Raw genomic sequence first — 21,482 nt, 5'->3', positions numbered from 1 at the left:
TGGTGGCGAAAGCCACGGTTGACTCGATGTGTTGATGGAGGTGGCTTGTTCGAGTGGATTCTTGAAGATCTGGAGCAATATGTGCCGGCGATGGCGAGCTGCAGGGCAGATTACGCGGAGGTTGAAAACCGGCACCGTCTGCGACACTTGGCTCGGCTACGGCACAGGCGTTGGTGCCTGGGACTTGGACGTGCAGGACTGTAGGTGGGCCACGGTGAGCATGTACACGGTGAGGATCAGGACTCAGGAGGCGATGGCGGGTTGGAGTTGGAGAGTGCATACGTACATGCATCATGCATGCATGTGGATTAATTTTTGCTCGGACAATCTGCCTTGCATGGGATTTGTTTCTCGTCATGTGGTGCTATTGGATATAGGGTGGGCCCACTAGTGGAGGAAGCCAGGAAGTCCGACCAGATTTTGGCAAAAGAAAAAATGACTCCGATCAGGATGCGAATTCCTACAGAACAAGGAAATAGAAGGACAGGGAGTCCGATGTGGACTAGTGCTGTCGAGATTTTCCTCCATATAACTCAAGAGTCTACACGAGATTGCATCGAGGCAATCGTGTTGTTTGCTAGTCAAGGCTTGCGCGATTGAAGGGAAACAACAGGCAACGTTCTCGGACGGTTGGCATCGTCGTGTGCGACGGCGAGGAACGGAGGAAGTCGACGGGGTTTGCGAGTGACGTGGCAGTGCACAGGCGGTGTACGGCGGCAGCAGCACACAGGCAGAGGCACGCGCGGTCGGCGTGTGCACTGGGCGACATGTGTGCAGGCAGCAAGGTGCGCTCGGCGAGGGTGCAAGCATCGTGCAGGAGGCACGAGGCTTCAACACGTGAAGGCAGCGGGCACGTAGGAGACGTGTAGTTCACGTGTGTGAAGATTTTTTTGACGATATGTGGCAACAGACAGATGGCGTCGATGGCTTCCAAATTTGAGGTGGCAAGGTTTGATGGCACCGGAAACTTCGGGTTGTGGCAGACGAGAGTAAATGACCTGTTGGCTCAATAGGGTATCTCGAGGGCCCTCAACGAGAAGAAGCCGGCGAAGGTGGATGATGATAAGTGGGAGGAGATGCAGGCGCAAGCGTGTGCTACAATAAGTTTGTGTCTCACAGATCAGATCATGTACCATGTCATGGATGAAATATCGCCGAAGAAAATTTGGGATAAGTTGGAAGAGCAGTTTATGTCCAAGACATTGACCTGGAAGCTGTACCTGAAGCAGAAATTGTATGGGCTGAAGATGCAGGAGGGGTCAGATCTTGCTGAGCATATTAATGTCTTCAATCAATTAATTGCTGATTTTGGGAACGTCGAAGTGAAGATTGATGAGGAAGACAGGGCTATTATTCTTCTATGTTCGTTGCCAGAATCTTATGAGCACTTGGTTACTACACTGACATATGGCAAGGAGGATGTTAAGGTGGATGAAATTGTTACTGCTTTACTCGATCATGAGCAAAGGAGGAAGAACAATTTATCTGAAGATTCTTCTGGGAGTGCTTTTGTAGTCATGGGTGATCACAATGCTGAAGATAAAAAGGGTTACAGGAAGAAGAAAGGGCTGCAGTGCTATAAGTGCAAGGGATGGGGACATAAAAAAGGCTGAGTGTCCGGAACTGAAGAAGGGCGAAGGAACCGCAAGTGTGATGATTGCCAACAAGCAGGATGACTCGGATAGTGATGTGACTTTCTCACAGTATCGATGAAAAGTCTTGTGAAGCGTGGTTGTTGGATTCAGCTAGCTCATTTCATGCAACACCAAAGGAGTGGTTGTTGTCATACATCGAGGAGTATGATGGTCTTGCTCACTTGGAGATGATTTGGGTTATCATATATCAAATTCAAGATGTGTGATGAATGTGAGATGCTACTTAAGCGTGTGAAGCATGTGCCGGGGCTACGGAGGAATCTGATTTCACTTGGGTTATTGCATGATGAAGGATGGCTGTATTAGGCGGCATCTGATAAGAAGACCTTGAGAGTCATGTGGGAAAGCAAGACAGTCATGGTTGGTGAGAAGTCAAGTGCACACCAATACAAGCTGATGGGAAGCGTTGTTGAAGGTGGAGTCATGGATGGCAATGCAACAGTGGCGGTATTCTGTCTGAAGGTCGACAAGGCGGCGGGATCGGCCTCGTCGGGCTATTCCAAGTGAGCAGCAAAGGGAGACGAGTCAAGTCCGGTACACGGAGGTTCGAGCATGGACGACTTCAAGATGGCATGCATACTCCCCAATGTGGAGTTTGTTAGATATGTGTCAAATATGTGTACAGTTTGGTTACAATTGTACTTGAGTTGTAATTTGGTAGGTTAGCAATAGAGTTCGGGTCGTACTTTGTATCCCTAGGGCCCATAAATATGAGGGCACTACCGTGTAACCATGAGACGACTTGGCGGCTGGTGTGGGCGGCGGCGTGGCCTCGGTGGTGCCCGTATGCCAGTGTAGCTACTGTTTATGGGGAGGAGTGCCCGTAGTCATGCCTCGAGGATGTAGGCACATCACCGAACCTCGTTAAAAAACATCGTGACTCGGTGTTGTTCTCATTTCTGTGATCTTGTGATTTAGTTCTGCGTTCTTGGGTTATCGCTTCCGTGCTATTATTCTAATAGCGTGGAGCAAGCTGGGCCAGACGCTGCTGGCCACGCTGCGCTGCTGCGCGTGCCCCACGCACGCGCGCCCCACATGAGCTAGCGAGCACCAGGTTGCTGCCGCCGGTGGCTGCTGCGCCTGGCGTGCCTGCCAGCCGACGCCGCCGCTGGTTGCTCCCGCCGGCCGTGCTGCCAGCGTGTGCCGCCAACACCGACTACTGCTGACCAGCTACTGCACCCTGCCTTGTGTGCCTGCCAAGCCTTCTGCCGCGCACTCCCAAGCGCCGAGCCAGCCTTGCTCCACCCTATAGATGGCCATGCAGCCCGAAGCCCGGCGGCCCGACATGAAGACCGCTTTTTTGGCCCGGTTCGAGCACGGCCCGGCCCGGTAGCAAACGGGCCCGTGCTGGCCCGGCACGGAGTAGCAGGCCGTGCCTGGGCCTGACCCCAGGCATGATGTGCCAGCCCGGCACAACCCGAACTCCAACGCCCGGCTCGATAGCGGCCCAGCCAGAGCAGCAAGGCGGCCCAGCCGTGCACCCCTACCCTATATCTTTTTTCTCCCGCATCCCAACCTCCGCCTCCATCAACCTCCACCTCCGTCGATTCCCCTTGATAACAAGCAGTGATGGTGCTTGGGGGCACCTCATCGGCTCGATCCTCCCCTCCTCTCCGAGTTCTGTCCTCCGCCCCGCCCCCTCCCACACCCTTCCTTTCCTTTTCCTGCTGGCAGTCAGTGCCCCCGTCCCCACCTCCCTTCTGTCATGACGATATCGACGCCTTGGCGGCTCGCCGGCGTGGGCGCATCCTCCGTGCGGCAAGGGCTGGTGGACAAGTAGGTCACGTCGTGGCACGCAAGGGCTGCGTCAGCAAGGTAGGCGGTAGAGTTCAACGGAAGGGCGACAGCTCCAACGAGCAGATTACGGTGGCGGCGAGCTAGCAGACGGCACGCGGGCCACTTCGTACCTCTTGCGGCCCATTGGCCTGTCGTGCTTTTGGGCTAGCCCGATGACACAACGTGCCAGGCTTGGGCCGTTGGCTGAGCCCGTGGGCCAGAGAGGCACGGCCCGGGTGGCAAGACGTGCCGTGCCGCCCGACCTCCTTCGGCCCGTGCCTAGCCCGTGCCTGTGCCGTGCCGGGCCGGCCCGACCTGTTGGCCATCTATAACTCCACCCGCCGCCGTAGCTTGATGTGCTTGGGCGAGTGGGTGACCCTCCACCGTGTGCTGCAGCACCGCTCAGTGCACGTGCCCCCTGCACCACCTGCTGCTGGGAGCCTACTCGCCGCACGCCCCGCTGGTCACAGAGCCATGCGCGACCGGGCCCTACTTGCTGCTGCTGCTCATGGCTCACGGCGCCCAGAACAAGAAGCACAAAAGGGGAAAATCAAATAGAAATCATAGGAAACACCAGAATGAATCAAATAAACACCCCGGATGGCACTAGGAGGGAAGAGCCTCCTTTCCCATAAATTTGTGATACAATTTTTCAATGATCCATCTTCAATTTCTAGCCCTAGAAGAGGAGAAGAAAAGGGGGAAGAAGTCACAGATAGGGAGAAGTGGGCGACGGGAGAGAAAGAAAAAAGGGGATGGGTCACTGTTTCCCGTGCCCCCACCTCTTCTTCTTTTTCTTGGAGACTCTCCTAAGGACTAAAATACCCCTGTAATTATAATTAAGGTACACATCCACGCAAGGGCAATTTGTCCAGCTTTTTCTCGGAGAATCAGACGGACACAGCGTCTTCACGACTTCGCTTCGCCTCGACGCAAGCTTCACGATCCCGCCCCCTGTCCTCCAACCTCCTCGACACGTGTCACCTTCGTCCTCGACCGCCCGGGAGCCAAATCTTCTTGAGCCTCTCACTACTAGGAAATGCACGTTATGCAACACCCCAAAATCATTGCAATAAGCCCATTTTCATTGCAATATCAAGGAAATGCAACAAAAATGCGGTAGTTGGGAAAGGATTCTAGGCGTTGCATGTACGTGAGTGGCAATAGCCTATCGCATCAGATTGTATTCCGTTGGGATAAAGCAGGCTTGTTGTAATGACGTTCAGCATTGCAATGTGTTGTTGAAGCAACAACCATGGTCGTAGCGATAACTAGAGCGAGGGTTGCTATAGTTGTTTTGCAACCACATAGGTTAGATGCAATCAAGCACTAGTGTAATGGAAGATTTCGGTTGCAATAGCATTTATTGCAATGATATGCAGGTGTGGCAATAACTCATATGATGTTGTAATATTCTTGTAAGATATAGCAATGATATGCTCGACTTGCTCGACTGTCGTCTTGACTTGGTCAACACCGTCACCCATGTACTCTTGCGCTTGTCGATGTCCCCAGGTGTCAATCATCGCAGCTAGTCACCCGGCCTTCTGGTCCCTCGGTCCAAGCCCAGCATTCGTCCTTCACTGCTTCCAGTCTCTCGGCAAGGATCCACATGACCTCCACCTTTGCTGTCAACCACCGTCTCTGACCTCCACACCTATGCAACAAACTAAGAGACATGCCCCCCGGTTTTGAGGCCCAAACCGGAAAACCCTCGACACGCCCCATCTGGACGTGGCACACCCCACCGGGCGTGACTAACCGATCGACGCGTGTCCCTCATCCGAAGACTTCACCTTGACTTGGGATCCACCACCGTCTCAATTACCTCATCATCTTGACTCTTCATGCATGGTGTGTACCGCACATTTACTCCGCACGGTCTCTAGGTCCCTCGCCCCTAAGCTGGTGTTCGCCTTCACCAAAGCCATTGGCTGCCATGCCGCATCTCTCTGGACCGCATCCCTCTAGACCGCACATTGACTCCACCCAGCTCTCGAGGTCCTTCAGCCGACACCACCGCTCGCCTTCACCTCTTGCTGTCGCAAGTCATGCCGCATCCTACACCTGCAATCCATAGCCAAGAGACAACATGAACACTTTATTTCCACCACCACCTTCTTCCACAGTTAGTCAATATAATCATGCATACATGATATGTAGACTTGTTATGCACCAACCAAACCACCGAAAGCACATGTGTTGACCAATCACTCATCACCAAAACTGACCAAGGGTCCGCAATTTAGCACCTTTCCTAATAGCATTAGAATCTAGCCAAGTGGGATTGCATAATACCCTACGTTCTGTTGGTTGTTGTATTAGGGTTTGCAGGATGAATGAATGAGCTTGGTTGTGTTGCTATTGTATCGTGTTTTCTATGGACCCCCCCGCAGTCTAGGAGTCGTGGGTTGCAAGTAAGGGAAAAGATCTACTCTAGTTGTTTAGAAGGAAGTCAGTCGGTTAAGATCCCTAGATATCCGAGCATCTATGTTGAGCCTTCATCCTAATCCGCTAAGGACCCTTTCATTGTCCAGCCGATTGCCTGTCCGCCAAGTAGTCTAAGAAGAGTAGCCGATCAGAGTAGGCACCTGAACTCAGGGACCCCACTCAGGAGGAAGGTACCTAGATCTAGCTCCGTCAAAGACCAAGAGGTGTGGTGCCAGAAGAAGACGACATCGACATCCGCTACTACTTCTCCGAGTGTGGACGAAACAACCTCGACCTGACCAAGTATGGAGAAAGGTCCTACTGTTTGGACCCTAAACCAAGATCTAGATTGGGGGAGGTTCCCTCCCCTAAGTCAACTATATATTTTATTTTCATTCGAATAAAATATGATAAAAACTTTTAAAAACAAAATAAATATTTATTGCTTTATTTCACTTTTTATATACGCGGTAAGAATGTTTTAACTTCTCTTGAAGTTAAAAGGGTGAATTTGACTTTATTTGTTATGCCTCACCTGATATGCCGAGTTCATGGCTTAGTGTTTTTCTTAAGTTTGAGTTTGTCGGCTATCTAAAATCTTTGCCATAAACTTGAAAGTTTTGTGGGTTACAAATGCTTGATCCATGTCTAAGTTGTTGTGAGAATATATATGGTAATTAGAGCCGTGCAATCTTGTTCTATGTGATAGTTGAAATATGGAGTTTTTGTTTTCCAAAAATCTTAAATAAAGGCAAGTTCCTGAGTGATAAGCAATGTCCTACCAAAGCCATAAGTCATACACCATAAGAAACCTTATACATATACTGCTTGTCATTCTGTTAAGTTTTGTCAATTTTTGTGACTCTAGTGAGAAACTTTTCATGCTTTCTCGATGAAGATTACGTACACGTACACATCCACATCCACTTGCGACATTCCTACACTGGGAATTAGCACCACCACCATCCACCAAATAAATGATCCTTGCTATGATGGCAAAACTCTCTCGGTAACATCCCTGAAATAAAAGTACTATTAGACTATGGTAGCTCCAAAAGAGAAAAGATGGCATGCCAAAGAAGCATGACCAAGAAAAAGAAGAGAGAAGAAAAAAAAGAAAGGGGGTAGCCAGGTCTGAAAAAAGAGAAGAAGAAGAGAATAAGGGATGATAAAAGAGAGAGGAAGCCAACATTTATAGATGAATATTTTTGCTAAAGTGTCATGAGTGTGAGAAATGCAAGTTCATCCATTTATTTTGATCAAATTGATGCTGAAAAATAGTCCGTAGCGAGCGTCAACAGATACTAAGTGGAGGACAGTTTAGTACCTGTCGCAGTGACCGGTACTAAACCCGCCATCCAAAAAAATGAAAAAAATATTACAAACTCTCAAAAATTTTCACATGTAAATGCGCATGCACAGTTATGAGGATTCGAACCCATGACTTTTAGCCTAGCGTGTAACTTCCTTACCATTCGACCTATGCATCATATGTGACTAGATAGGAGATGTTTTTTTTTTGAAATAACTCGTGGAGGACTATTTAGTACCTGGCCAAAACACCAACTGATACTAAAAAGTAACATTTAGTACCGGCCGGTGGTTTGGTCCAGTACAAAAATGGATTCAAGGGCTTTCAAATTTGGACCCGGTATTAAACTGACAACTTTAGTACTGGACCAAATTGTGTCCGGTATTAGCCAAAGGGACGAAAGTTCGCTTTTCTTGTAGTGACAATTTTAAGCTAAAAATTTATAAAGGTCAAATAGAATAATAAAGATATCACTAGGGACATGATCCGTTACCACTCTGTTTGTGGTATGTCTAACACAGACGATGACACCCGTCCGGTCGTCGTCCCAGGATCGAGGGGGTCGATAACTGCCCACACTGATCGGACGGCCCCGATAACACCGCTTGCCCGCGTTTATATGTAGCCGCATCGCGCTCCTGCTTGGTCTCCGCAGTCCCGCACCTGTTTCATTCCCGGCCATCCCCCAGTAGACCTTCACTCTCAGGCTCCCGAGCCCGAAAGCCGCTCACCACCAACGGCAATGGCCGCCGCATGCTCCCCGGCAGCGTAGTAGCAACGGACATTCCGCAAGGAGCGAGCCACGGAGGCCGCTTCCTCGTCGTGCACCCGTGGCCGACAGTGCGGCTGCAGTCGTCCACCAAGACAACTTGGGCGAGGTGCGCCGTGGCCAGGTCTACCACGGCACCGGAGCCCGTGCCGGGGGAGGGACGCGGGCGGATGTCGGAGCAGCTGGCCGTGCCGCCGGCCATGGTGGACGAGCTTGTCGAGGAGGCGCTGGTCTGGTGCTCGCAGCACGGCCTCGTCGTCGGGGACAAGAACCACCCGGTACGTCATGAGTGAGGAAAGCCAAATCGGCAGAAAAAAAACTATATATTTCCAATACAGAAAGTAAGTGCCAATTTATTAGTAGCTTTTGGTACGTAAATGATAACCCGCCGGCCTTTGCTTGGCTGGCTCGAGTCGCACCGTAATCGAGATGAAAAGGGTGTAGATATATTAATTAGTAGCTAAACTCGCTAATAAAATTCACAAGACTCCGAACCGAGCTAGGCTCGCCACGAGCTTTGTTTCAGCTTATCCCAAATTCACTTCTGCGTCCTTGTATAATCTGTTCCTAACAATCTATGATGGGTGCTTCTAGCTTAGCTTGTTGATCCGATCCCTTCCGTTGTTATGACACGTAACTTTACATATTATTGGCCATGCCACTGTTATGCCAGCCCAAGGAAGCCATGGATTGATGAGCTAGAGTATATAAAAGTGGAGTGTATGCTAGATGTAGACGCAACGTAATTTTCACATGGTTTAGCTAGCGTTCCGTTAGATTTGACATTATGTTTTAGGTTTACTAGGCAATTATGCCCATGCTTTGCTACGGAGAAATTTGGTATAAGTATCAGATACGTATTGGTGCTCTGTGTAAATTTGTAGGGATCTACGTTATCGACTCGTGGACGGAGGGGTTGGTCCGACTCACATACGAGATGGACTAAGGCTCACATGTCAATATCATAGGTGGACCAAATAACGTACCAAATCAAAAAACTTGAGTGGAAACCTTACTTGCTTTAGTAATAGAAATATAGATATAGATATAAATTAGGCTGAGATTTTTATTTCGGTTGCTCCCCCCACTTTTCGGGTTGTCCCCTTTTCCCAATTGAAGGGTATTTGAGGATTGCTTTATTTCCCTTTCAAGTCAGTAAGGACGCTCCAAATCCTTCTCAAATCCAGGATTAATCAAACTAGTAACGTGAGTCAGCGCTTCCATGCAAATTTGTCTGGAATTTGGTTGGAAAAAAATAGAGCTTCAGTGGAGGCCCTTAATAATTATATGCCTCCGGGAAGACATAGTATAAAGAAAGTTGCACGCGCTCCACGGGGTCGGCTCGATCTCGTTTCTGTTTTTGTTTCACATGTCAGTGGAGATAAATGTAGTTGCAAGTTGCAATGGATAGCTTCTAAAGACAGATGAGGAGTGACACATTCGACGGTGACACGAAGAGCGACACATCAGCAGCGAGAATAATTAAATTTTATTCCTTAATTCATAAAGAGAAAGTTTAGCTGTGGCCTGTGGGGGAATAATGCACTCTTGGGGAGACCTAGCGTCTCCAAACCTGATGGGGAATAAACTATTGAGAACTCTACCAAAGTGGCATGTTCTTCTCGCTATCGATTTCGGCTTTTGAGTTGCGCCCTTCTGAGTTTGTTGTGGTATTTTCTCGTCTGGCTCTTGAGCTTTTTTCCTGTAAAAAGGAGCTAAGTTAAAGCATAAGCTATGCAAAGCCACAAGAAGAGTCCTAATGCAACATTAGGTGTTAACCTCGATTGTATATAGTGGCTAATACCCGAGTTATTAGTTAGGCCATTTAGGGCATCCAGAATGTTCTAAAGAAAGCATTAGTTGCAGCCATAGGAATTAGTAATAAGTATTGCGGAACTAGATAATAAGAAATACTCCCACCATCTCAAAATAAGTGCTGTTTTAGAAAATTTCAGACACATTATTCATATGAAGAAATCACTTTGTTACCTCCAGTTACTTTTAGCAATTGTGATTGAAAACCGTATTATTTATTTAGTTTTCCGGATCCTCAATGAATGCATATACAATGAATGCATATACATTGCAACTAGAAAATTAATATCTACTAATAAATATTTGATTAGCTCTATGTGTTTTCATATACAATGATTTCTTGGTAGTTGGTATTGTCTTTTTTTGAACGAACGGGCACGAGATTGTGCCTATTTTATTGATATAGAAGAAGAGTACAAACCAGCTAACCGGTAACAATAAATTACAACTCGTAGTTACATATGCTAGGCAGGGTTTACATTACCGACCGGTCCGGTCAAACCGGCGTGATCCGGTTCCGGTATACCGGACCCGTTTGGCCGGAAACCGGTCCAAACCGGTTAAAGTCAAATTTGAATTTAAAAACCTCTGTGCAACCAGTTCGTACCGGTATACCGGCCGGTTAGACCGGCCGGTTTGGCCGGTTTACCGTTGATTTAATGATATTTTCCGACGATTAAAAGTGGTTCCCCGATGTGAAATAAAAAAAAATCGACATGAGCTATGCACATATTAATGTAAATGACAACACCAAAGGAACAATTTATAATCATGCATACAAATACAATATTAATAAGCGTGCATACAAATACCGAGTCATACACTTATACACATCAAATAAAAGTTCAACGTAGGAATGGGAAAACCCCCATTTGGGACGCGGTTTGGTATTCGGCAGTGGACATCAAAGCGATACCTCGCACTCTAAGCAGCTCAGTCTTGTAGTGTTGCCAAGTTTGGCCCGTCCACGCCGATGTTGTCTGTCATTCCTGAACTAATATAGTGTAAAAATGTGGGTCTTCCCATTCGTACACCCATCTCGTCGGTGGCTGCATGCTGATGTCAGTAATGGGGTAGTGAAAAGAGTGCCTGTAATCGCTGTAGGAGAAAGAAGAGTACTGTGGAGTGTCATAGTCCGTCGGTCCACCTATTCTCCTCTGCGATTGCGGTGCTCCATGGTAGGTGTCCTAAGTAGCATGTGTGAACTGAGTCTCCCCTGCATTCAACCATATATCATAATTAGTAGTCAATACTCATAGTCAGAAATATATGTGCATTTGTATGTGCAATGTATACCTATGAAACGAACACCACGAGCACCACCACTACCACTAGTAGCACCACCAGCACCACCACCACCACCACCACCACCACCACCAGCATCAGCATCAGCATCAGTACCGTCACTATCATCGGCCGAGGTGCTATCCTTGGACTCCTGATACGGAGGACTACGCTCACCTTCGTCATCATCAGTCTCGGTGTCGCTGCTCACTGGTTTTGCTGTTCCTTTGCCTTTTCGACGCTTCGGGTCACCCTTCGTAGGCCCCTTCTGCAACTTCCTCTTCTCTAGGTGAGTGTCACCCACATTTTTACGTGCCCAATCACTGATGGAATCATCCCCCGTAGCCTCACGTAGATCTAACACATTTATTTGATCTCTGACATGATGGGACAGGAGAGGAATGTCGCCGTCAGCATCATCCTCGTCCAGAACTGGTGCCTGGTTAGATCTACCATATTCCATCCATTCCCGCACAGGATTATTCTCATCATAGAAAGAAAGATGGGCCAGTTGGTCAATGAAATCACCTTTTTCACGCATCGGTGGGCCGGAGACCTCCTCAAGTCGGAGACGAAGGTTGTAATTGACATAGACAAGCTTGTTAAGTTTCTTGTGCGACAACCGATTGCGAACCTTTGTATGCAGCAAGGCAAAAGTACTCCAGTTCCGCTCGCATCCACTGGACGAACAACATTGTGAAATAAGCCTCATGGCAAGGTACTGCAGCTTTGGAGTGCTTGATCCGAACATCATCCACTAGGACGCTGCATGCGCAACCGAGTATGTAAGCAATATATTCGAATAGAGAAAACAACAATGTCGTATAGAGTAACTCTTACATGGGGATGTCTTTAGATCCATCGCCATCCGCATTGTCATTTCACTGCCATACTCGCCAACCTTATGCCGAAACACGTCAAACTCCTGCAATGCCTGCACGGCGCTTTGGAGATCCGTCATGCGCTGAAATGTATCCTTAAGTCCACGAAACATTTCTTGAGTTGGATCCATCGTATATGCATACCTCGGATTTAGGACAGCAGCTGCAAAATATAAATCACTTCAAATAAGCATAAGGTCAATAGAGCTTAAAAATAGATGACTCGTGTGTGCTTACCTGGACCCACATACGTGCCTATGAACACGTCACCCAACCTCTCGTCCACCACCTGAATATACTTCTTCAGTGTGGAAACATTTGTTCCAAAAAAAGACCGCAGCTCCTGTTTCATAGTCTGGTAGGCCATCACGACTTCACACATGTTCGGCTTCCTGTCCTGATCAGCGAAGCGAGGAACTGGTATATTGGTTGAACCGTGTCGATGATATATTTCAATGTATCCCACCACTCCATACTTGCAAAACTTGCATGAGTAAATCTACCATCTTCGGTATTCACCCATTTCCTACGTTGGAACTCAGTAGATGCCATCCACTGCATGAAACGGTCACGTTTTCGATAGATGCTCTCTAGGAACATGTAGTTGGTTCCAAATCGAGTGGCATTCTACTTGACCAACTCACCACCGATTGCGTCATCATTGTATTCAACTGACCATGATTGTGTAACCAATTTGAAATTCGCTTGCACTGCTTGATCATAACACCATGTTTAGGCCTTCGAGCTATATCCTTCAACATCAAATTGACGGTGTGTGCTAGACAAGGTGTCCAAGCTATGTGTTCATACACCCCACTTAGTAGTTCCTTGCATGCTTTCTTGTAGTTCGAGCCGTTGTCGGTGACTACGTGCACGACATTCTCCGGTCCAATCTCTTCCACCACCTTTCGAATCTCCTGCAAACAAAAACAGATTGTTTAGTAACATGTCAAAACATACTCAATGTGAATGAAATATGTTTAGGGGCTATCTTGAGTAAATATGCAGCATCTTGAGTTCTTCCACTCGCATCAATAGACTTATGGAACCACATGACCATATTGCAATATATCAAAAAGTTGATGACACTCATCCTCGTCGGGCCAGTCCATGAATCACACATCAACGTGATGCCAAATAAGGGCCAGTCTTTCTGAAACTTTATGTACCTCATCTTCAAGTTTTGCTCGTTCTGATCAAGGTACTTGCCATCAATATCCTGTCCAGTGGGTGATGCGATACCTTCACCTGCAACCATATGAAAATCATGAGATACAAGAATGTAAGCTCATAGGTGTCATTCCAATGATAGGAAACTTACCACACTTCTGTGTCTCCCTGACCGCGCTGACAAAGTATGGACCGTCAGCCTAACTCCCAGGTACTCCTGCAATATGGAAAATTTTTGACCAAGCTTTACCAATAGCTTCCTTTGAATTCTTACGCTTCTGCGTCCACGAGCCTGTATCAATCCTTGATTGCGTCATTCCTCTTCTCCCACCAGCTGCCAAATATAGCCATCCACCACAGGACTCTCCCTCTGCGAAGTGGCCCTTTGAAACATCCTTTGCATAGTATTCCCCCTCGTCGAACCACTACCCCCTCCACGCTCGTATGCACCTCCTCTCTGTTCCACCCCCCGTCGGAACTCTGCTTCCACTCTCGATAGATCCATGGCACGCTGCACCTGAGCCTCCTCATCTTCTTCATAACTGGGATAGTTTCCCTCCACTACAGACTTCTCCCGTCTCAACCTCTCTCGAGCCCGGTCAGCAGTTGCCTTCTTTGCCCTATTAATGTCACGCTGAAAGAAGTCCCGCACATCAGGTGGCACATTCCTGCAATGGACCACCTCTGCCCCGCGCCCAGCCAAATGTTGTTTCAATCTAGTCGCACCACCTCCTCCTTTCTGTGTACGACAATAGTTGCATCGCCATCCGAGATAAAGATTTTCACCGTGTTCCCATACAACATCTCTGCCTGCCATTGTCTATCTGCATACATGGACAACAAAAACATATCAATCACATAAATAAAATCCTAAATCCTACACCAAAAGCTTACCTAAATCCTAATTCCTACACCTAAATCTTACCTAAAACCTAAAACATATCAGCCATACACCTAACTCTAACCTAAATCCTAAAACAAATCATCTAATATTCTAAATCATACACCTAACCAATCATTCTATTAAAAAAATTCCACTTCATACCTTATCTCCCGGTTGCACCGGCTTACCGGCGCTACCGGCTAGCCGCCTCTGCGCGCCAGTCAGCGACCAGATCCGAGGCCTGGCCAGCTAGTACGACTAACCGGGCGGCTAGCCGGGAGCGGCGGGCGGCTTCCCGGCTGCAGGCGCCGGTTGCCTCTTGGGGGGCGGCGGACAGGGAGCGGGTGGGGGGCGGACGGCTTCTGGGGGTCGCGCGAGGGGGGGGGGACCTCTGTCCAGAACCCTATCTATGCATGCAAAGCGCCGTGGGCCTTAATGGGTCGTCGGTTTTTTTCTTTTTCTTTTTTTTGATTTAATTTCAAAATTCCGCAAACTATACTAAATGAACGAATTTTTGAGAAAATTTGACACCATTAGTTTCGTCGCACCTTAAAGTATTTTTAGAAATTTTTTGGGATTTTTTTCATTTTTTTGAATTCAAATTTGAATTTTGAATTTGAGCCGGTTTGATACCGGCCCAAACCGAAACCGGGCCGGACCGGTTTGATCAGTAACCGGTCAAACCGGACCGGTTCCCACCGGTTTGGTTAACCATGACGCCAGGTTCTTTACTCCTGCTGTTATGCAAGTGCTGGCCTTCGCTTTGATTTTTTGCATAAGCATGGTTCGTGACATATCTTTTATATCGACAACTCTGGCGACCTCCCAGATGATCAGCAGGGCGAGGCTCCACACGGCCTTTTTCGGCACACCTGGCGTTCTGCCGGTGTTTAACCACCAGGTGAGTGCACAATCACTCGGTCTCCATTCGTTCGGATTAAGTTCCAGACAGGCGACGCATTCCGCAGCAAGTTGCCAAATCTTTCTTGTGTATCTGCATCCCAATAACAGATTCCCTAGCTCCGCTGCAGAGGGGGCACCAAGGCGTGTGCGGCCACCCCCCTCCGGAACAGTTTATCCGACATCCCGACACGGCTTGGGTGATTAGCCAAACGAAAAAGTTGCATTTTGGCAGTTCCCATGTCGTCTAGAGTCCGTCCGCATGCGCAGCCTTAGTGCGTCCTAAAAATTATACTTTGTAAGCCGATGCAGCTGTATAAGTTCCTGGAGCTGTGAATTTCGAGCCAATTTGATCTTCTTGATCAGGTGCTAACCGGACATTCTGCATGTGCTCCCAGAGCCTAACGTACTCCAAAATGTGGGGGTAGTGGTTAATCCATCGTATATCCCTGATATATTCACGCCTCTCCCGCTAAAGCTTCTGCCACTGTTCTCTTTTTGAACTTAGATAAGTTGAAGAGATTTGGTGCTACGTCCTTTGGCTGGAGACCATTTATCCATCTTGAGCTCCAGAAGCTTGTCTTCTTTCCATTGCCAATTGTGATTTGCATGCAGGCCGCAAATAGGAGCCTGTCCGCGTAGTCACATTGCAGGCTAAAACTACATTTATTTTAGGACGGAGGGGGTGTCTGACAGTAATCTTGAGGCAAGGAAGTACATTATTGGTGCCATCTAATAAATAATCTCGTGCACTGACACGTAATCTTGGGACGACATAACAGACAACCTGTATAATTGATTATCTTGTAACTTATCTCGTATGTACTTTAGAATCCCTTAATGTAGGTATGTATAGTATGAGTGCATTGGAACGACAAATGGTGGTGAAGTTGCCTGGTAGTCTAGAGTTTGGCTTATAAGTTTGTTGTCTCGTTCAAACAATGATCTTTGTTCTCTCACCTCGCTCTCTCTTCTCTACATCTGCAAAATTCCTATGTAGAGTTATAAGAGACAATATATTAAGGCAACCCACATATAGGAACCTAATTGCCGTTATGGTGTGGGGCGGTAAGAATGAAAAATGATTAAATCTCTCGTTCTCAATCTCTCATCTTCTCTCTCCAACAGAGCACAATTGGTGCTGACGAAGGAAACATTTTTATACTCCTCTTGGGCCCGTTGTACCTTACAAAGGCCTACTTTCTTCTCCCTGCTCCTTATTATACCAGCTGTGGTTAGGCAAGATACTGACACTAGGCTCGCTCTAACAACCGATATGATTAATTAAGTCACAAATGATCCACTTGCAGCGAAGCATGATAAGCATATATATAGTACAATTAATTTTACAAACTTTGTGTGACGTGGCTATAATTGAAACAAAATTATGAATTGTACCTACACTATGTCATGAGAATATGTTGAAGGGTGGTAGTGGGACCACAATAATACAGATGGGTTGATTTGATCTAATAATACTTTGTTTAGTCAGCTTTAAACAATCATACTGCATTCTTCTTTATTTGGCATGCTAAACTTTAATTTGAGCTATCAAACTTTCTAAACATTGATCATTAAAAATTTAATTAAAATTGCTAATATCACTGCTAAAAAACCTTGATCAGCACCTGTGAAAAAGCATCTGGGATTAGAAGTCTGGGGCATTAGCATCGGGTGGATGACTCGGTAATAAAATGAATCTTTTTAGTACCTGGTGATGCTTCCACCTGGTACTAAAGCATTTTATGTAAAAAAATATTTTAAACCTAGGAAGAGGCTTGCACGTGCGCATGTGAAATACGCAATTTTTGTCATGTGAAATATGCATGTGCGTAGCAGATGAGATTCAAACACAAGACCTCTTTCCTTGCACATACCTCCCCTTCCATCTCACCGACACAACAATTATGGTTAGGGGGGTGATGCTTTCCTATAGAAGGAACCCATAAAGAACTCTTTAGTGTCCGGTGGTAAGCAACCAGTACTAAAAGGTTATGTTAGTATACTAAATGGTGTTACCACCTAGTATTAATATGGGAGACCCTTAAATTAGTACAAGATGGTAACATCAACTGTTACTTAAAGATCCTTATTAGTACCGGGTGATGCTACCACCCGGTATTTAATAAAGGTCTTTGTAGGCTTCCATCGATCCTAAAAATATCGGTAGCATAGCATTAGTATCGGGTCTTCTTGCTACCAGTATTTTTGAATGGACTAATTGCGTGTTTTCTAGTAGTTTGTAAAAGTTGTATTACTAGATTTGCCTATAATTGGAATGATGTTTTATAGTTTCTATAAGTATCTATCAAACTATAACTATATCAAAGCAGGGGGTTACGGTCCCATCGTGGAGATCGTGAGAATAAGCCAAAAGAAGGTAGCCAAATAAAATAACAAAGGGATCGGAGCATCTCCTTATTTAGTGCCAATTTTGCACTCCATTTATTATGATGCGTTTCATACAATGAACTTAGCGAAGTGATCTCGGTAAGGGTTTATTAGATACTTATATTACTTCGGTAAGTTGTATTTTCAAACACACTTTTGCTCCCCCAAACTAATGTGAAAACTGATTTAATATGACACCTCCGATCCCCAAACTAAGTAATTGCTTCCTCAACAAAATTTTTGATATATAGTTGAATTTAAGAAAAATTGATGATTGAAGCAACTAAATAGCGGCTCACATTAATTTAATAATGAATCAGTCCTCTATTGTGCAGCTTAGTTCATATGACATCAGTCCTTTTTAAAATGGCGTCACATGCATGCATATAACATGCCAGGCAAATATATAAGGACTACCGTAGATTTGGATGTAAAGGCATCATTGAAGTTCACAAACCAAAATGATATGCAATGTCTTACCCAATTTTATCATGACAAGAACAAACAACAACATATTTAATTTGCACCCTATCTGTTTGATTCTAGCTACTACCATTGTGTAGGTAAGTCCATATGCAGAAATATGTATACAACACGCACGAAAGGAAGCATGCCAAAATATACAAGATTAGTTTCGGCGCTTGGACAATTTCTGTTCGTTTCTTGACTACCGTCAGGGAATAGTAAATTTGCTCTTCAGTTTTCTGACCACCCACAAAAGAAAATCTTTTCCCTATCTGTTTAAAAATATTTGAAAGGTAAAAGTGTCATTTCCCTGTGTTCAACAATAACCGCTAGGGAATTCGGCACCCAAAATAGTGTTTTTCAACTATACAATTTAAGTTTGGATATCATTTTATCATTTTGATAATGGCAAATTGACAATCTGTAAACTGTGTGCTGCAGAGATCTGGAAAAGCACCTGGGGTAGGTCTACTACATGCACCATTTTCTCTTTTGCCAATGTCATTTCCAAGATTTTATTGGGATCAGGCGCTTGAGTTGGCTCCGCTGTTCAATGAGCTTGTTGATTGTGTTAGCTTGGATGGGGAGTTCTTGCAACAGAGTTTGGCAAGGTTATTTTCTAATGGCATGGATTAATTAATCCAAGAATTAAGTAGCTGGCATGTAAAGCATTTACCAACAGCATCAAAAAGTTCGGCAGCCATGGTTGAAACTTCCAGAATCACTAAGCTGGACACAAGTTTTGGAAAAAGTAAAAATCATCGGTATTTTTCTGTATTTAATTATCAGTTAAATATAACATTATATTTTTGTGATCGAGGAGAACACTGATAATCCTTAATTAGTCAAAAAAACCTATCATGCCTATTTCAGTTTCATGAAAATTCTCAAAATTCCCTAAACTTCATTAACCAGATTACTCTTGGGACGAAATGTTCATTTAACTTAGCAACTAATGTTTAATATACTCTCATTACTTAGCACTTGCAATATTTCTCTTTCAGGACGAAACAGGTTGATATGTTCACTAAAAAGCTTTTAAATATACACTTGGAGATGATGGAACTGAATAAGAAAGAGGTAACCATACAGCTCCTTTCAATTATTCATCAGTACGAAGAAATAATATTCCTACATTCCTGGTAACTTAATAATGGTTAATTACGGATCCCTTTCAGGAAATTCGTTTCGGCCTTACCAGGTCAGACTATATGGTGGACCGAGCTACTGACATGCTTCTTCAAGTGGAGCTCAACACAATTTCTACATCTTCCAATGGTCTTACTTGCGGTGTATCTGAACTTCACAGGTCAGATTATAGCATATGAAATCCTATCAGATTGCATATCATACATTTTGAGACAATATACACAACAATCTTGTGAATACGGCACCGGGTCAACAAGTGACATGAGAAGTCAAAGTTACTAAGAAACTTCCTTGCCCTGAAGGCCTGAATACGTATTTCTTGGTTCATATGCACAAATGCCACAGTTTTTGGTTGATTCATGAATGAAAATAATCAATATCGAGCATGCTTCATCGAGTTTCCTTTTGGATATTCATTGGACATTGTTTGTTTTATTTCTGCCTGTTACAAATATATAACATGAACTTCTGGATGCAATGTGCAGAAACCTGATTAGAATGCATGAGAGGGAATTTGGTTTGGATCAAGCATCGTTGGAAACACAGCTATCACCCAACATGCTGAAGCGTTAGCCAGAGCATGGGCTGAGTACAACAATCCCAGGTAGTGTATGCATGACATGATGGCTAGCTTGTTCAAAACACTCGAGTTCTGAAGGCTTGACTAACGAAACTTTTGTCATCCAGTGCAGTAGTTTTGGTAGTTGTACAACAAGAAGAGAGGTATATGTATGATCAGTATTGGATCACAGTTACACTGAAAGAAAGATATCCTTCTCATTTGGCAAACCATGCACAAATCTTGAGGAACTACCTTTATTATTTTAGGGAGATTAATAGTGTTTAATGATTTATATCTATTCTACCAAGCAGTTAAATCGAAATGTCTGTCTTAACTCTGTTTCACGTATGGGGTGAGAACTATCCGCAAAACTCTGGCGGCAATAGAAGCAGTAGGGGAGCTCCGTTCTGATGGAACACTGATAGTGTACGTTCTATTTCATTTTGGGACAATTTGTATAGAACGCAAGGTTGGATAATTGAATTAACATTGAACGTTAATACATTTTTGCATATAGAAATGGGTGGCCAGTTGCCCTTGTCTACTTCAGAGCAGGTTACTCACCGAACGATTACTCTTCAGAAGCAGTATGTTTTCTGATCATTTCTGTCCATGAACTGTATAAACGTTTCAGTATATCTATTCCATTAAACAGTATAGAATTTGACTTGTTGGCCAATGGATGTCTTGAATGCTTTTGTCATAATGCGAAACGTACTTTGCATGTAGGAATGGAGAGCAAGAAGTTTAATTGAGCGTTCTTCTGCAATAAAGTGCCCTTCGATATCGTACCATCTTGTTGGGACAAAAAAAATTCAACAGGAACTGGCAAAGGAAAACGTTCTTGAAAGGTAGCTTAGATTTTGTGACATAGCATTCCTCAGATTGGGTCTGATAAAGTCATACCTGTTCACTTTTTGCCGATGAATTAAGACATGGAAAATTGAAGCTAATGAGCCTTTGGTGGGACATAATCCTCTATATTTCTGTGACATCAGCTATCGGGATATGTAGTAGTGTACTAATGTTTATGTCGGTCTAAGATTTAACTCCGCATATGATGTTTTCCCCTATCAAAACTGCACCTCTTACCAGGTTCCTCGACAACAAAGGTGATATCGAAAGAGTTCGACAATGCTTTGCGGGACTGTGGAGCTGGGAAAATGACAGCATAATGATGTCTGCAATTGAATCTCCAGAGTTGTTTGCCCTTAAACCGCAAAGGGAGGGTGGAGGTATATATGTCATTTTGTCTACAATGTGTAGGAGTCAAAGTTTCCACATTGGTCAGTGAATGAGTAATTTTGAAGTCATTGGCAGGGAACAATATTTATGGTGATAATCTCCGTGAAACATTGGTTCGTCTATGGAATGATGGAGGCAGTGAGCTTGCAGCATACATCCTAATGCAAAGGATATTTCCTCCAGCATCACCCTGCTATCTTGTTCGCGAGGGAACATGGGCTAAGGAAAATGCAGTTTCTGAATTTGGGATATTTGGAGCCTATCTGCGGTAATATGTCGTCAACTGCTCTAGTATTCCATATACTCAAAAAAAAACCACTAAAAGTTTGATTGTTGGATCCAGGAACAAAGACCAGGTCATAATAAATGACCAGTGTGGTTATTTGATGATAACCAAGGCTGCTACACTAAACGAAGGTGGTGTGGTCACTGGATATGCTTTTCTAAATAGCATCTACTTGACATGAGAAGGTAAATAGATGGCTATACCTTATCTCCAAAATAAGTAATGATTCCATGCACTACCGGAGACCTCGAGTTCGCCGTGTGCTCGAGGCACACGGCGAAGACTCGTAGGCACACGGCGAAGACTTCGCCGACGGTGGCCGACGGCAGCCACGGGGACGGCAAAGACCTTGTTCGCTGTGTGCCAAATGTTGGGCACACGGCAAACCTATTCACCGTGTGTATATATAGGCACACGGCGAAAAAAGTGAGCAGACGCCGTCGCGGCCAGCTGACGGTGTCGGCGGCTCTTCGCCGGGTGCCTGCGCCGTGGGCACACGGCAAACCTAT

General features: G+C 45.4%; 1 pseudogene; it reads left to right on the top strand.

Moving 5' to 3' along the window:
* Window positions 1–8,112: 8,112 nt before the first annotated feature.
* LOC120701470 lies at window positions 8,113–21,154 on the top strand (annotated as a pseudogene).
* Window positions 21,155–21,482: the final 328 nt, after the last annotated feature.

Source organism: Panicum virgatum, chromosome 3K (assembly GCF_016808335.1).
Source record: "Panicum virgatum strain AP13 chromosome 3K, P.virgatum_v5, whole genome shotgun sequence".
In the NCBI taxonomy this organism is placed as follows: domain Eukaryota; kingdom Viridiplantae; phylum Streptophyta; class Magnoliopsida; order Poales; family Poaceae; genus Panicum; species Panicum virgatum.
The sequence above is the reverse complement of the archived record's forward strand: the minus strand, read 5'-3'. Positions and strand labels throughout refer to the sequence as shown.